The 15,355-nt window shown below is 36.4% G+C and overlaps 2 long non-coding RNA genes across 2 annotated transcripts; both read right to left on the bottom strand.

Annotated features, from left to right (window-relative positions):
* Nucleotides 1-4,794: 4,794 nt before the first annotated feature.
* Nucleotides 4,795-12,159, bottom strand: LOC148927169 (uncharacterized). Its single transcript, XR_016128856.1, has 4 exons — nt 11,999-12,159; nt 9,147-11,399; nt 8,111-8,674; nt 4,795-7,479 (listed from the first exon to the last, which is right to left on the bottom strand). It is a non-coding gene; the product is annotated as an uncharacterized LOC148927169 (long non-coding RNA).
* A 986-nt stretch (nt 12,160-13,145) lies between these two features.
* Nucleotides 13,146-14,743, bottom strand: LOC148927168 (uncharacterized). The gene is made up of 2 exons (XR_016128652.1): nt 14,614-14,743; nt 13,146-14,405 (listed from the first exon to the last, which is right to left on the bottom strand). It is a non-coding gene; the product is annotated as an uncharacterized LOC148927168 (long non-coding RNA).
* Between the last annotated feature and the right edge of the window lie 612 nt (nt 14,744-15,355).

The following is a 15,355-nucleotide window of genomic DNA, read 5'->3' as shown; positions in this document are numbered from 1 at the left end:
TGCGTGCGCACGTGTGTGTTCAATTATTAAAAATTATGAAATTTTAATTTTATTATAAAATTGAGATGATATTAAAATTTAAATATAATATAAGATAATAGGGGCGCACTATGGTCCATAAGGCAAATTCTGTCAAAAATCAAAGCAAATCTCAGCCCTTGGATCCTCAGATTAGATGGTTGTGATCATAATACCCGAGATACATTATTACACTAAAAGCGTTACATTATTAACTAAGCTACATTATTAGACTGCACAATCTACATTATTAGACTACAGCGTGTTACATTATTAGCCGAGCTACATTATTAGACTACACGATCTACATTATTAGGTGACACGTGGCATTAATCTAACGGTTACATTACAGGATCCAATGGTTGAGATTTGCTTTGATTTTTGACAGAATTTCACTTATGGACCTGATCACATCCCTAAGATAATATGTTATATAATTTTGTTAAAATTTAAAATTGAAAGAAAGGAGAATGATATGGAATAGAATGACCATTCCTTGGCTAAATGTAAGGAATGACTATTCCCATGTGGAATGGAATGACGATTCCAAGGAAAAAAAATCTCAAGTAAAGGAATGGAATGTAGGTAGTAATGTCATTCCATTCCACCATACCAAGTAGCTCCTAAGAGTATTGTCAACCGTTATTCATCCCATTTCTTAATTATTTATTGGTTTCAAACCACTTTTAACCATCAATTTAGTTTTTTTTTAACTACTATTCATCTATAAATTATTCATGGGTTTCACTATTTCATTTCTTCAATTTAAAAATACAATTAATATCAAAACATTTCATTAATAAAAGTTCATTAAAAACTCCAAAAATTAACATTACAAACTGCTAAAATTTACTCCATCTGTTCGTTGTTGATTGAATCTTTTTTCTATTTTAGGAAATTCCAAGATAATGGAGTCATTTTTAGTATTAGCAACGAGTAACACTCTCTCTTACTTTATTCATCATCCATCTAACACACTATTCTTAATCTTCGTACCCAAAAGAAATGTCTCACTTAAAAAGTTATTCTTATGGTGACGACATGTTCAAACGAGACATGAGGAGCTCAATTGATTGGTAATGTGTTACTTATTGTGACCGTGCCATACGAGAAGTGTTGATCGTTATAGCGGCGAACATCATTTCCATTAAAACAACGTTGAGAGTTTGGTGGGTCGTTTGGTTTGTCTCTCTCGTCCCCTATGTTAAGCCATACTTGAATTGAGAATGCAAATGAAAATTTTAAGAGAGAAAAATGAGTGAGAAATAGTTTGTTAGGTGTGAAAAAATTATGTAATGAATGGAGCATTTATAAATGATTTTGGAATGAATTGAGGGATAAAAAAATGAAAATAAAAAAAAAGGAAAAAAAATAATACGGCAATATTTAGGAAAGTGAGAAAATTTATTAATCCTCGCCCTTCCCTTCCCAGTGGGTTGTTACACTTGCAAAGGGTGTCCTTACCATCCCGTCCCGAAAGATGAGCTGCCTGAGGGTAAGGGACACCATTGCTGATGCTATTAAGTGGAGTACTAAATACTTACTACTACGAATTTTTATTTTATTTTTATTAGTTCATATTGAAAATAAGCTTTATGAAAACTTTAAAATAAATAACTTCAATAAACAACTAAAAATTGCTTAGTTAAAAAAATTATAAAGTAAAACAACTGAAAATTAAACACACACAAAAGAAAATAGATTAATATACAATTTACATTTAAAAACTATTCCTTTTGTCTCATTAGTGATCAACCTTCTATTCTAGGCTTTTCCATCTCATGTGATTCATATCATTTTTCAGAAAAAAAAAAGCAACATTTTACTATCTCTTACTTTATCTAATCTTTATCTTCCACTTAACTCAACAAATATTATTTTCTTAAATTCCATACCAAAAAAAAGTTAATTACTTATGATAAGACGATGAGAGTACATGATTACATATAGTACATAATTTAAATAAAAATAAACATAATCAAAATATAGTTATATAAAATACAAATAAAGTGTAATATAATTTTAATTTAATAAGTAAAAATAGAAATAGAAAATACATGTAAAAACTAATTTTCATTAATAGAAGATGGATATACGATTCGAAATATAGCAGTAATGTGTACATTTCAATACCTCAAACGAAATTGGAGGGATTCGAGGGAAGACAAACACCGTCAGCCAGAACTTACAAATTCCGGCAAGAAAATGCCACTCTCCAGAAAAATGTTATAACTCCGACAAAAATCCAAATCCTTGTTTTTTTCTTTATTATTATGGCAAACAGCCCAATAATGAGTTTAATGTTTAAATATGGCCCAACTTCTGGACTGCTCTGTTTTAGCTTTATCTTTCTATACCACTAATATATTGGGCCATCTTTTTGCTCATTAATAATGTTAATACTCTGTTGGATCAGCAGCATTGCATAAAAGTTGAAACCAATGAAAACGTTGTCTTGTATGGAACTAGGCTAACCTGCCGCTAATTTTCCATAATGTCTAAGACATCCCTGTTCCAGTAGTTTAATACAGTAATAAATACTCTCACCCCTCTGTCCAATTAGAAATGCAACATTTTCCTTTTTGGTTTGTACCATTAAAAATAAAAAGTTTTTTAAAATGAAAACAATACTCTCTCTACTTTTTCTTCTCTCTTACTTTACTCTCTCTTAATTAACTCACAAAACAATACTACATAAAATCCCGTGCCGAAAAGCAAATGTTGCATATTTAATGTAGCACTTGATAACGTTCTGATATCGGCATTCTCTGAAATGGTACTTAGAACACACATTGCACTGCGGTGCCCTAGGTCGGTAGTCTCCTCTCTGGCTAGACGTATGTTGCCCTCCTCCGTGCTGGGATCGATGCTGATTCGACTTGTGCCGTTTTCCGTCGTAGGAAGTCCTAGAATCGTCCCACTTCCTTTTCTCTCGGAAGTAGTGTGATGGAGGTAGAGACGAGGTAGTGTTGTCCTTAGCTTTCTCCTTAGGCATCGCTGCCTCAATATCCAGTGCGGGTGCTAATGCTTCAGTGTAGGGGAGTCTCCCTCGACTAGCCAACGACATTCTTATCTCAGGTCTTAGTCCCTCACGGAACTTGTCGGACAGCTTCTCGTCAGTATCGACTTGATCAGAGGTGTACCGGGTCATGCTATTGAGTGCTCGATCGTACTCGGTCACCGTCATGCGTCCTTGGGTCAGATTGTGGAACTCGGATGCCTTTGCTTTCCGGTAGCTCTTCGGCACATACTTGTTGTATATTTCAGTCTTGAAACCTTCCCATGTCATCGCCTCTACTTGATCTCATGGCATGGTCTTCGTTCTAGTATCCCACCAAAAGTCAGCTGCCTCGGTTAGTTGGTGGGTCACACAACTCATTCGTTCTCTATCATTACATCCCAAAATCGTGAAGATGCACTCTATTGCACGGATCCAAGATTCAGCCTTGGCCGACTCTCCATGTCCGTCAAACATAGGTGGCTTCTACTCTAAGAATAGCTTCACGATTTCCCGATTGACCGGATGCGGTGGAGGTGGAGGCGGCGAAATGGGTTGTGACACGCTGCCCTGTTTCTCCGTTTGAGGAGTTTGTTCTCGGTGGATAACAAAAGAGCAGTGTCAAAAGTTATCTTATCGAGGATCAAATGCATCATAGGGTAGCGAAAAGATCATTGCTCATTTAGCAAAAGGAACTTGTGCGATAGAATGACATCATGTTAAGCAGCGATAGAAAATTTCACAATGATTGATACTGAGATATTTTTAAACTGCGTGCACAATAAGGAATATCAAGCTTCCTGGGTCCAAAGAATCCACTAGATCACAAGGTCTAGGAACTCACGGAACGCTGAAAGATCTCGGTCGTCGGACACACAGAATATCACTTCAAAACCCTCAACCCACGTATACTAGAATTAGCATAGGGAAGTAGGGATCGAGCCCACGAGGACAGATGCGAAATCATGCATTTAAAGGGCTTTTGGGTGGTATGGCTGCTGCCACGCAACTTGGGGTTGAGGAACTTATACTAGACAAAGGAAAAGAAATTTAACTATACCTAGATCTAAGAAACGGAAAACAACCATGTAACACAAATTGACATCATATCATCACTATCTCATCAAACTTCCTAGATCTAGTAATATTGCTACCTAATCTAGCTAAACAGACTCGATGCATGCAGTGGAGACCATTTTTCCAAAAATAGAAACGTACGACCAAAAAGCTGCAAAATAACCAACTCTAAGCCTAACTATCTACAAAACGCAAAGCATCATCGGAATTTAACTGAAACATGATGTAAACATTTACGTTCAACAAATCGGACGTTAGAAAAAAAACCAACAACTCTAAGCCTAACTACCTACAAAACGAACAACGCCCGCCCCTCAACGGCGACCAACAAATCGGACGTCAGAAAAAAAACGCCGAGAAACCCAACAAAAACTCAGATCTCTATCTCCTAGATGAAGCAAAGCAAAAACGAAAGCAAAAATTCAAAATCCATGAACAACTCAGTTCCCCTGTTCAGATCCACACTCCGAATGCTAAATCCACTCCGGATCCAAGCATCCGAGGCAAACTCCTACCAAAATCATCTCCATAACTACAGATTCGCCGATTTACCACAGATCAACAACAACAACCACAGATCAACTCATATTTCCCAGATCAAGTACACAAAACATCCAAAGCAGAGAATAACAATCAACCTCCGAAACAAAACTCCTCAAAACATAAAATCAACATAAATCAACGCAGAATCAACACCATCATGACGTAAAATAAAATTCATAGATAAACGATAAATAGCAAACGAGCAATCGGCTTCGAAACGGTGAAGTTCGACAGAAATCAAAACGCGAAAGCTGAAAAGTAAACAATTGTATCTTCGCCCTCCTTGAGGACGGTGTTGCAACAGAATTTCTCGAAGACGAACCACTACGCTACCCAAGAATCCCCATTTTTCCCAAGTGTGTGAGTGTGTGTGTGAGCTGAGAGCTAAATCGTGTATATCTCGTGTGTTGCATGCTCCTCCTTATATAGGCATGGAGGTGGGTCCAGCTGGGGCTCTTTCGTGTGAATAGTCTTTTTGCCCTCGGCCTCGGATTCCCCCTCGTCTAGCCTTTTTCTTTCTTGATCCTGCTCACTTTTCGCCTTATTTTCCTTCGCTGGTTTACTGCCTTCAGTTCTTCCTGGACCTGGCGAATTCCTTCACACACATGGCTTAAAAATTGTGTTAGACCCAGTAAATGGTGATTTTTCATCACATAACCGATGCATGAAATTAGTCTTATCAGGAAACAAAACAAGTATTCCGCGACTATTATCCTAGTCGATTCCGTTCATGTCCTCCTCAGGGTCCTCGTCCTCATCGACATTTTCCATGCCCAACTCATGCCCTTCGCCGTAGGGTTCCTCATCCTCGTCCATTTCTACAACGTATGGAGGGGTTGTCGCACGCATCTCTTCCACATTCCCATGTATGATCAAAGGGTTAGCCGCATTAGCCCTAAGCCTTGGCTTAGTAGGGACACGATCAACATGCGGCTCCTTATCGCGATGATATCTCCATCGACGGGCCTAACTCGGCGCATACTTGAGCGGTGGGGGACTAAGCGGCGGTCCATCCCTCGCAGCTGCCATGGCTGGGAGTAACACTCCTAGCAAGCCAATCATATCGCCTCGGGGCGTGTACTCCAGCGGACTGAACCACGTAAATGGTAACGCAGCTTGGGCAGTCCATTCACTCCAAGGAGAAGGTAGGTCGTGGATTGATAAGTCGTATTCTAAGCCTTGGTTACTAGTCAGTATGTAGTGAAATGCATGTATTATCTGCAAAACAGTTGCTCAAGTGTGCAGGATTGAAGGATCCAAGTCAGTAGGAGACGATTCAGGTGACGCAAGTGAAAAGGGCGCTAGAAGGGTGCAATACTGACCAGGATGCATGCCAGAGAAAAGGCTCGAGATGGAGAAGAAGGATAGCTGGGATGATCATTACCAAGGGCAGAAAAGTCAAAACGTGAAGGAAGTCTACCCTAAAAACAAGGGTAAGCCTCCCTATAAAAGAAGCAACTTGGAGAGAGAGAAACAGTTCGGCCCTTAGTTCTCGGTTGAGAAATACACTTAGTAGAATTCTCTCTAAAAGATTAGTTCCTTCAACATTATCCAATCTCTCGTTCCTCGCCACAGCCATGGTCACTTGACGTCAAAAAGTTTGCCGGAGAAGTCATCGATCCACCGTTCCAGCCAGTTATCGTAGTAGTATAGCAGTATCATCGCCCGAAGTGGCAAAACAATCGTTACTTTGCTTTCTAGTTTAATATTTACTTGCTTTCGTTGTTGGTTTTGTTGCAAACACTCATCGTTGTTGCCTTTTGAAATACTTTGTGAAGTTCCGACGCTTAAAGTATGAAGTTTCTATTTCGTATGTCGCTTTGGTTCGAGTTTACTTCATTCTGCCTAGGAAAATTAGATCCAGTTGTTGCTTTTAATTTCTAAGTGTTTTCTTATCTGGAGTTGTAGATTTGAAGTTGTAGTTACATTTAGTCAAATTTTCGTGCATGAGTTTCTGTTCTGCGCCGTGATCACCACTTTGCATGTCAGTCAGTAGAAGTAAAATTGCAGTTTCATCGTTTGTTTTAAGTTTGAGCATTTTAATCAATGGATCTTGAGTTTGAGGTTCTGAATCTGAAGTCCAGTCATGGTGTTTGTGTTTATCTGAATTTCGTTAATGCTTGGTGAAGAAGAAAACATCAAAATCAACTTTAGTTTGGACCACTTTACTTTTAAGTTACTTTTGCTTTTGTTCCCTACTTTTCAGTTGTACTGTCCAGACCTGTCAGAGGGCACCTTGTTGTCTAGATTTCATCTTTTAGTAACTGTCTACTTTCCATATGCCTCTGAGACACCTTGTCCCCTATTTTCACCAACACTACCACATGCCTGTTATTTTTACGCCTACTAGTCAGTAGAGTACCACCTTTATTTATTGCCTAGGTAAAATCTCAACCCAAGCGTGGTAGCTAACCAAAACACCCAGGAAAGTCACCGCAGTTATCAAAACGTGTCCATCCTCGTGGGATTCGACCCTTACCTCCATTATACTAATCAGTAGAAGTGGGTTGAGGAAACTTGTTTGAAGCCAGGTCCCGGTTGTCGTACCAACGACTCAGGTGGGTCGGGAATCTCTTCTTGATCAGTTGGATACACTCCAATTTACATACGAAAACCTTAGGGAAAGAACCTAAAGCGATCTCTTCATGGATCAATCTCGAGATCCCCGCGTGATGGGTAGCTCCACCATACGCGTATGCGTCCATCCAGTGGTCGTAGAATTCGGTGACGTAGGTTAGGAGAAAAGACTTTCCATCCCATTCAAATTCTTGGTAGGTTTCAACAGGGAAAACTTTGTTCTTTGCGTAATGGTCTCGCATCGGTGCATAGTACCGGTTAACCATCTACAAAAAGGAAATCTCAGCATCAGTACAAGGATCGGAAAAATCAATAGTGTATGAGGTTTCAAATGATGGTGAGAGTATGATGGATATATATATATATATATATATATATATATATATATATATATATATATATATATATTTGTGTCGAACGATGGAGGTGTGAAGGTAGTATCATATCAAGAGTAGACGGAATTTCATTTCCGCGGCAAAAGGTTCGTATGTTTTCGCATTTCGACGATTCGCAATTCGTTCTCATAAGTCGCTCGCCACGCATTCGGCGTTTGATGCCTCCAAGTTCGATATCGTCACAAAATTTTCATTCACAACACAATTTACAACTATGTATAGCAGCATGCTCATGTTCATTCTCATAGATGTCGTTCATCATACTATCGAGTAATCACAATCATATAGCATCTCATTTATTCAACTCATAGAAGTCTTAACACATTTTCATTTGCATAACAACATTCATCATTTTTGGCATAGTCAAAAGTAGAAATTTCACATTCATGTATATTCATCATTTCATACTCCAAGGAAATCTCAAGATGTCACAACAATTTCCATTCATTGCAATTTCCAACATTTCATAATTCAAATCAGTATTCATCAATATACTTGTTACCTCATTCATCGTGGTTGAGCGGAGACGAGTCGTGGTGTTGAGCCTTCGATGAATATCACTTAATCAATTTTCACATTCTTAGACTTAAATTCAATAAGACTCTTGGGTCCAGAGCGGAAAGAACTGAAGCTCTGATACCAACTGTAACGACTCGCCCTTCTAGGGTATAATAAATACAGCGGTCGTTAACTAGGCGGACTTAAATGCAATAAAGATCATAGGCTATGGTTTCATTTAAAGGGATTTTACCAAAGTATTTAATGAAAAATTAAGTAAGAGAAGAATAATGCCTTAGCAATGAGATTCAATGAAAAAGGGCTATCACAACTAGCATTCCCAAAATGACAAGGTTTCAAAATAATCCAACCCATATCATGTCTCAATATCCCAACGAAATAAAATAGTTCAAACTCAACCAAACAATCATAAGTTTCTTGTTTCAGCGGAAGCAACCAAGAGAAAGGTGAAGCTATGTATGAAGACACAACGACACTCGAAGTTTCAAACTGATCATATTATTATTATTTCCTGCTCGACACCGCCAACTGCTCGTCATCGCCCAACCTGCACATAGGAAAAACACATGCAAGGCTGAGTACTATAAACATACTCAGTGGACTCATGCCGAAAACAGTTTTATCACAAAAATAGTTATCATGCCATTTTCAAGTGTCCATCGGGTTTTATCTTTAGAAAGGCCTGAGGCACCACAATATATATCATTTATCCAAAATCACGGTCGCGCAACCATTTTTCTCATCGACGTTTACCATATCCTCATTCTGCATGACAAGGAATGCGGCCGCAATCCAGGTCACTAGACCGGCCGACCCGTACGCCAACACTCGGTCTAACATTGGTGTACACTAATCCAAGTAGAGTTTGCGGCTCTACGAGGATCCGAATTCGATTAAATCAATAGTGGCATAGCCACAAGGGATAGGCACGACAAAACAAATCAAGGCATGATAACACAGATTTCATTCTCATCAATAACGATTTAGGACAATGTCCTTATTTTAAAAGAAAAGCCCACCTCGACGGCTTAGCTTGCAAATATACTCTTCTCCTTGCTATCACGCTGAGAGCGCGAATTGTCACCTTTAAATTTATGTGTATCACAAATCAGTTTCGAACCTGGATTCAAAAATCATGCATGTTCCCACGTTTCCCTTTTCCAATTAATTCGTTTTAATATCACCGTTCAAAATCAATATCTAATTATCATATCACTTTTATTCGCACAACAACTCCAGATCTATCATCAAAACGTGTCACGCATGAGTGTTTCACAACACACGTCACACGCACACACACAACACACACGCACGCACACCGAGACACTCACACACGCACATACATCTCATTCATCAATTGGTTTCCCCTTTTCACTCGATCTATATGCATGAGGGTTCAAGAACACCGATTAATCGATTAGATGAGAAAATGATTGATATAGAAATACCTTTTCTTGATAGAACGAACGGTAGAACAAAGTAATAACCTTGATTCTTCAATAATTCTTGAATTTCAACTTCAATTCTTGGTAAAGAATGAAGAGATCTTGAATAAAATAGAAAACAAGTTGAAGAAGAAGTGGAGAAGTGGGGAGGCGTGATTTTTCAAGAGTGGGAGGCGTTTTTTTTTTTTTTTTTTTTCTGATTTTAGGTTTAGGTTTTTTCATGTAGTTATAGAGTGCAAGATATAATATCTTTAATTAAATTCATTAAAGATTTGAGGAGATTTGGGGAGATTTGATGGTGGAAGGTGGCGGTTTTTATGGGGAGAAATAAGGAGGTTACGAATTCTGGGCTATTTAATTAGTCTATGATTTTATTTGGATATTTTACGGAGTAGAATAAAATATCACGGAGTAGAATAAAATAATAAATCCTCCCAAATAAAAATAGGAAGTGGCGTGATTTTTGAATCTCTACACAAGGATTCAAATTAAAATCCTAATTTAAATAGGATATGACAAGATCTTCTTAGATATGGTAAGATATGCTAGAACATCTATATTTATTCATGGAAGAGAATAAATAAGGGATCAAATAATATAATAAATAATTCCTTCTTCCCACAAATAGGAGATTTCGAAAATCTCCATGAAATAAACATGGGGTCGAAAATTCCATAGAATAATTGGACTTTGGATTTAATTTGGATAATTATCCCAAGCAAATAATTAAATCCAAGAAAAATAGGATTTCTTCTCCAATAATAATAAGGGTCGAAAATTCCAAATAAAATGTGTAGGATATTTTATGAAAATCCTATTTAGTCTCACTCATCCCTTGGGAAATAATTCGCCACAATTATATTACTCCGCATCAAAGTATTCACACAAAATCAACCATTTCTTTACTTCCACCTCATTTTCTCAACACATTGACCTTTCAACGACCACATCATATTTTCCACATCTTTAACTATTCAACAACCACGTTATATTTTCCACATTTTGACTATTCAATCAATCTCAACTCCAATACACAATTAGGTCAGAAAGAAACCATGCAATTAATCACTCATCAATTAATCCACATACCATAGCATTAAAGGCATTTAATGTAAAAATTTTATAACCCGAAAATTAGGATTCGAAAAAAAGGGGCGTTACACAAATGATCTTTGATTTCATACATTTACCATTCGACCACTAAATCAACAAATAGCCATTACGTTAGGTCATCCGTCATCATCTCGACAGGGTTCCACTGATCTGTTCAATTAGCACTTAATAAGTTTTTTTTGTACACTCGGATTAGTTTTTGTTCAGTCTAGGAGAACAAATGGTGAAAGGATTTTTGAGTGTAATAGCTTTTGTACACTCGTATTCTTGTGGAGTAACGTTTTAATAAATTTTACTCCTATGTAATCCTCTACATTAAATATCCCCAACACATACAGTAAAATATACAAAAACACGAAAATTACAATATACCACATTATTAATAAGTGGTATTATAAGATTAAGCATTACATTGCACACTTGAACAGAATTAGAACAGCTTTCATCCATAATCCTATGTAAAAGCATTAACAAATGATGTCTCTTTATTTTACTACTAGTATTTAAGCGCCCACGTAGGTATTTGTTATAGTACGAATACGTAGTTCTGTATCGATAAAACTGATCGATTTCAGTTCAGATATGGGACTGCAATTTCTCAGGGAAGTTGCGAGGTGTAATGAGGTGGTGAAGAAGGAACGCACGGCCTGTTAGGATTGCGGCAAACAGATCGTTTGGGATCGAGTGCTCTTCGGCTAAACGGCGGCTTTCTCGCTAAATCCAAAGATAAAATAAAAATATACGTACAATATTAAACATGTAAGATTCATAAAACCTTATCGCAATGCATACTAAGTTATTACAATCATGTTCAAACTAAAGTATGAGTTTGGATTTGGATCTTCATTTGTTACACATAATTTTGTGTGTGTATGTGTGTTTTCAATCAAAACAAGGACACATACATCAAATATGTGATCTAATTATTTACTAAGGTTATACATGTACATATTCAACTATTCATTATCTAAGCACTCGTACGCTAAACATATATGTATGTATAATCATAAATTTACATTAATTGAATACTACTCCCTCCGTCCCACAAAGAGTGTCCCACTTTGGCCGGACACAGATTTTAAGAAATGTAATGAAAAGGGAGTTGAAAAAGTTAGTGGAACGTGGATTCTACTTTTATATATTAGTTTTATAATAAAATGTGAGTAGTAATGAGTTAGTGGAATATGAGGTCCACTATCAAAAATAGTAAAAAGTAAAATGGGATAAACTTTGTGGGACGTACCTAAATAGAAAAATAGGACAATCTTTATGGGACGGAGGGAGTACATAATAGTGAGATTAAAAGAACATACATGCATCGGTATTCTGCGCAAGTTTCCTGGCCAAAGCGACTTGGGGGGACATTATGAGAACAATTACGATCAAAATGTTAAGAAGAGCAACTACTTTCCCACCCATATTTGAGGTTGAATTTTTGTTAAATTAGTATTTTTGGATGAGATGTTTGTGTTGGATTTTCTCATTATTTATAGATAAATATGAGCAATATTGAGTGGAAGAGAATAGTTAGCTACTTTTCTTTGGTTTATAGGAATTGAGAAAATTCAATGTAATTATTCCAAGATTGACGTAGATGTGGTGACGTAAAGATTTTCCACAAGCACATGGCATATGGGGAATGAAAATGAAGCAACCTCAATAATTTTAGGCCCTGTTTGTTTTGCCGTTTAGGATTTCGCCAGAAGAGGGAGACGGTGTAATGCATTTCAGGGTCGACAATGTTTGAAACCGCTGTTTGATCTGACTGATACTGTAATTTCTGAAATAACAAAAAATATCACTCATACCCTCAAGGTATTCTCTTATGTCTAACTTTTTCTTCGTGCAAGTAATTTTGAGTGTGATGACACTCTAGATTATAGATTATTCAAAAAGGAGAATATTAGTGTTAGCTTTAGAATATCACCTTGCAAATATTTTACTTAATTACTGTATTTTGTCTAATTGTTTATTACTCCCTCCATGTGTCCACCAATACAAGCGGAATTTTGATCCGTAGCAGGTTTTAAAAAATATTAATGCAGTAGAAAGTTGGTGGAAAATATTTGTCAAATGTGATCTTACTTTTATAATAAAATTTGAGTTAGATAAATTTAGTGGAATTTGGTTGTGTCCATTACCAAAATAATAAAAAACAAATTAAAAGTTTATTGGTGGACGGACGAAAATGAAAAAATAAAAAGTTTATTGGTAGATGGAGGGAGTAGTAGAAAAAGCCAATTCAAAATCTAAATATCTCCGGATAGTACTCCCTTCGTTCTATAGTAATAGAGTCATTTTGCCATTTTAGTATGTTCTATAGTAGTTGAGTCATTTCCCCTTTTAAGTAGCAGTATCATTTTGTTTAACAAATCGAAAGCAATATTTAAATATTCATTTGCATTGACTAAATAAGGACTAATAGTCGGCGCAACATGATGAAACGGACAAGAGTCTCCGTTAACTGAAACACACTTAAAATTACATATATCGACTATATTCATAAACACACTAATACAGTTTGGAATATTTTATTTGGAACTGATTAATATTTGTGATTCAATCATCGGTTATTTGGGCTTTGCTACTCAGGGTTCAGTTTGGGCAGGAGGAGGCCTGCATTTAGTCTTGTAACCACCCTCCCGGCGGCGTGGGATTGGTTTATAGGCGATGGATGATGACTTCTTTCTCGCCAAGGTCATGTTGGAATTAGTATTTGGTTGCGCGATGTCAATTTCATCCCAATGATTGCTTAACCTTTGGAGCATATTAATATCTAACTCGGATATTATTTAAAACTTGATAATATTTTGTGAAGCTTTCTATCTATATAAAAAAATATTAAGGTTTGATTCTCATAATTTTGGTTTTTGATGAATTTGCCAATTTCAAAGGATAAAACTTACTCATATAACTCACAGAACCTTAAACAAGGACCACAATATTGTTTTAACTCAAACAAAATAAGAAGCGACATATATCGACATAATCATAAACACCATACAGTTTGGATTGTTTTATTTGAAATTACTTAATACTACATCGGTCCCCCAAATTTTGACACAGTTTACTATTTTGGCATGTTCCTAAAAATTTGACACACTTAACTTTTTACCATTTTTGATAGTGGACCCTATATTCCACTAACTCATTTCTACTCATATTTTATTATAAAACTAATACTCCCTCCGTCCCAAATAATTCGACCCAGTATTTCATTTCGGGTCGTCCCACATAATTTGTCCCACTTCACTTTTACCATTTTTGGTAGTGGACCCCATTATCCACTAACTCATTCATACTCACATTTTATTATAAAACTAATACTTTAAAAGTAGGACACACATCCCACCAACTTTTTCAACTCACTTTCCATTAGATTTCTTAAAACCCGTGCCGGGTCAAAATGTCCCAAATTATCTGGGACGGAGGGAGTACTTTAAAAGTAGGACTCACATCCCACCAACTTTTTCAACTCACTTTTCATTATATTTTTCAAAACCCGTGGCGGGTCAAAGTATGTCAAAATTTGGGGGACCGAGGTAGTATTGTACTTCAACTCTTCAACTATTGGGTGTTTGAGCTTGGATTCTCAAGGTTTGGTCTGAGCGGAAGGTGGCGTTTTCTTACACAAATTCTGGTAACTACATCTGCGGCGCTTGTGACCTGGGCCCCGAATAGGTCTAACCGTGATGGATGATGACGCCTTTTTTGTTTCGGCTTCCACAAATAAAAATATATTAGCAACAATACACTCTTTTATCAGTTATTGTTTATAAAAACATCGATCGTGCTTTAATTTTGAAACAACACGACAGTTAAAGAGTTATTAGCGACTCGTCATCAATGAAAAATTCTGTGACCATATATCTAAACTCATAAAACAACATGAATTAATAATAACAAGAGATGAAATTAAAGAGCATACGTATTATATTGGTAGTCTCCGCAAATTCTCTTGCAAAAGCTACTTGGGGGGACATTATGAGAACAAAAACGACCAAAATGTTTAGAAAAGAAATTACTTTTCCACCCATATTTTGATGTTAAATATTAAATGAGTCTCTTTGGATGATATTTTGTGTTGGATTTGATCATCAATTTATAGATCAATTTTAGTAAATGAGTGGTGGAGAAATTTCCGGATAATGTTGTGACTTGGTCAAAAGATTTTCCACATGGACATGGACATGGGTAAGAAAACGAAAGGATGAGGCCTCAATTATTAAATCTCATATAGTGTTATTACTATAAGCATGCTAATACTAGATAATACATTTAAAATAGATTGAATATAGTGCGACTATAATCACAGACTCACAGTACTCCCATCCCATATAAATAGATCGGAAACAATGAAAATGTTGAAGGAGAAATCTCATCTGCAGTGAAGTTGCTGAGCAATTTGCCATTTCTAGCATTTGGAAGATACAGTGAAGATCGAATAAAGATGAATTACAATTTGAATAAAAAGAATATCTTTAATTTTCATTTTACTGTATTCCTTTAAAAAAATATATATAATATTTTATTTTAAATAATGAACCTCACAAGTCTATTAACACTATATTCACTATTTTCTCTCATCCCCTCTCTTGCTATCTTTTTTTCTCCAAAGCTATTTGGGAAGATATTATTAAAACAATTTATAACATCCCAACTTTTTCTAT

Source organism: Salvia hispanica, chromosome 4 (assembly GCF_029641045.1).
Source record: "Salvia hispanica isolate PSC_SH4W2 chromosome 4, Shi_PSC_v1, whole genome shotgun sequence".
Taxonomy (NCBI): Eukaryota; Viridiplantae; Streptophyta; class Magnoliopsida; order Lamiales; family Lamiaceae; genus Salvia; species Salvia hispanica.
Note: the sequence above shows the minus strand (reverse complement) of the source record. Positions and strands in the feature narration are given on the sequence as shown.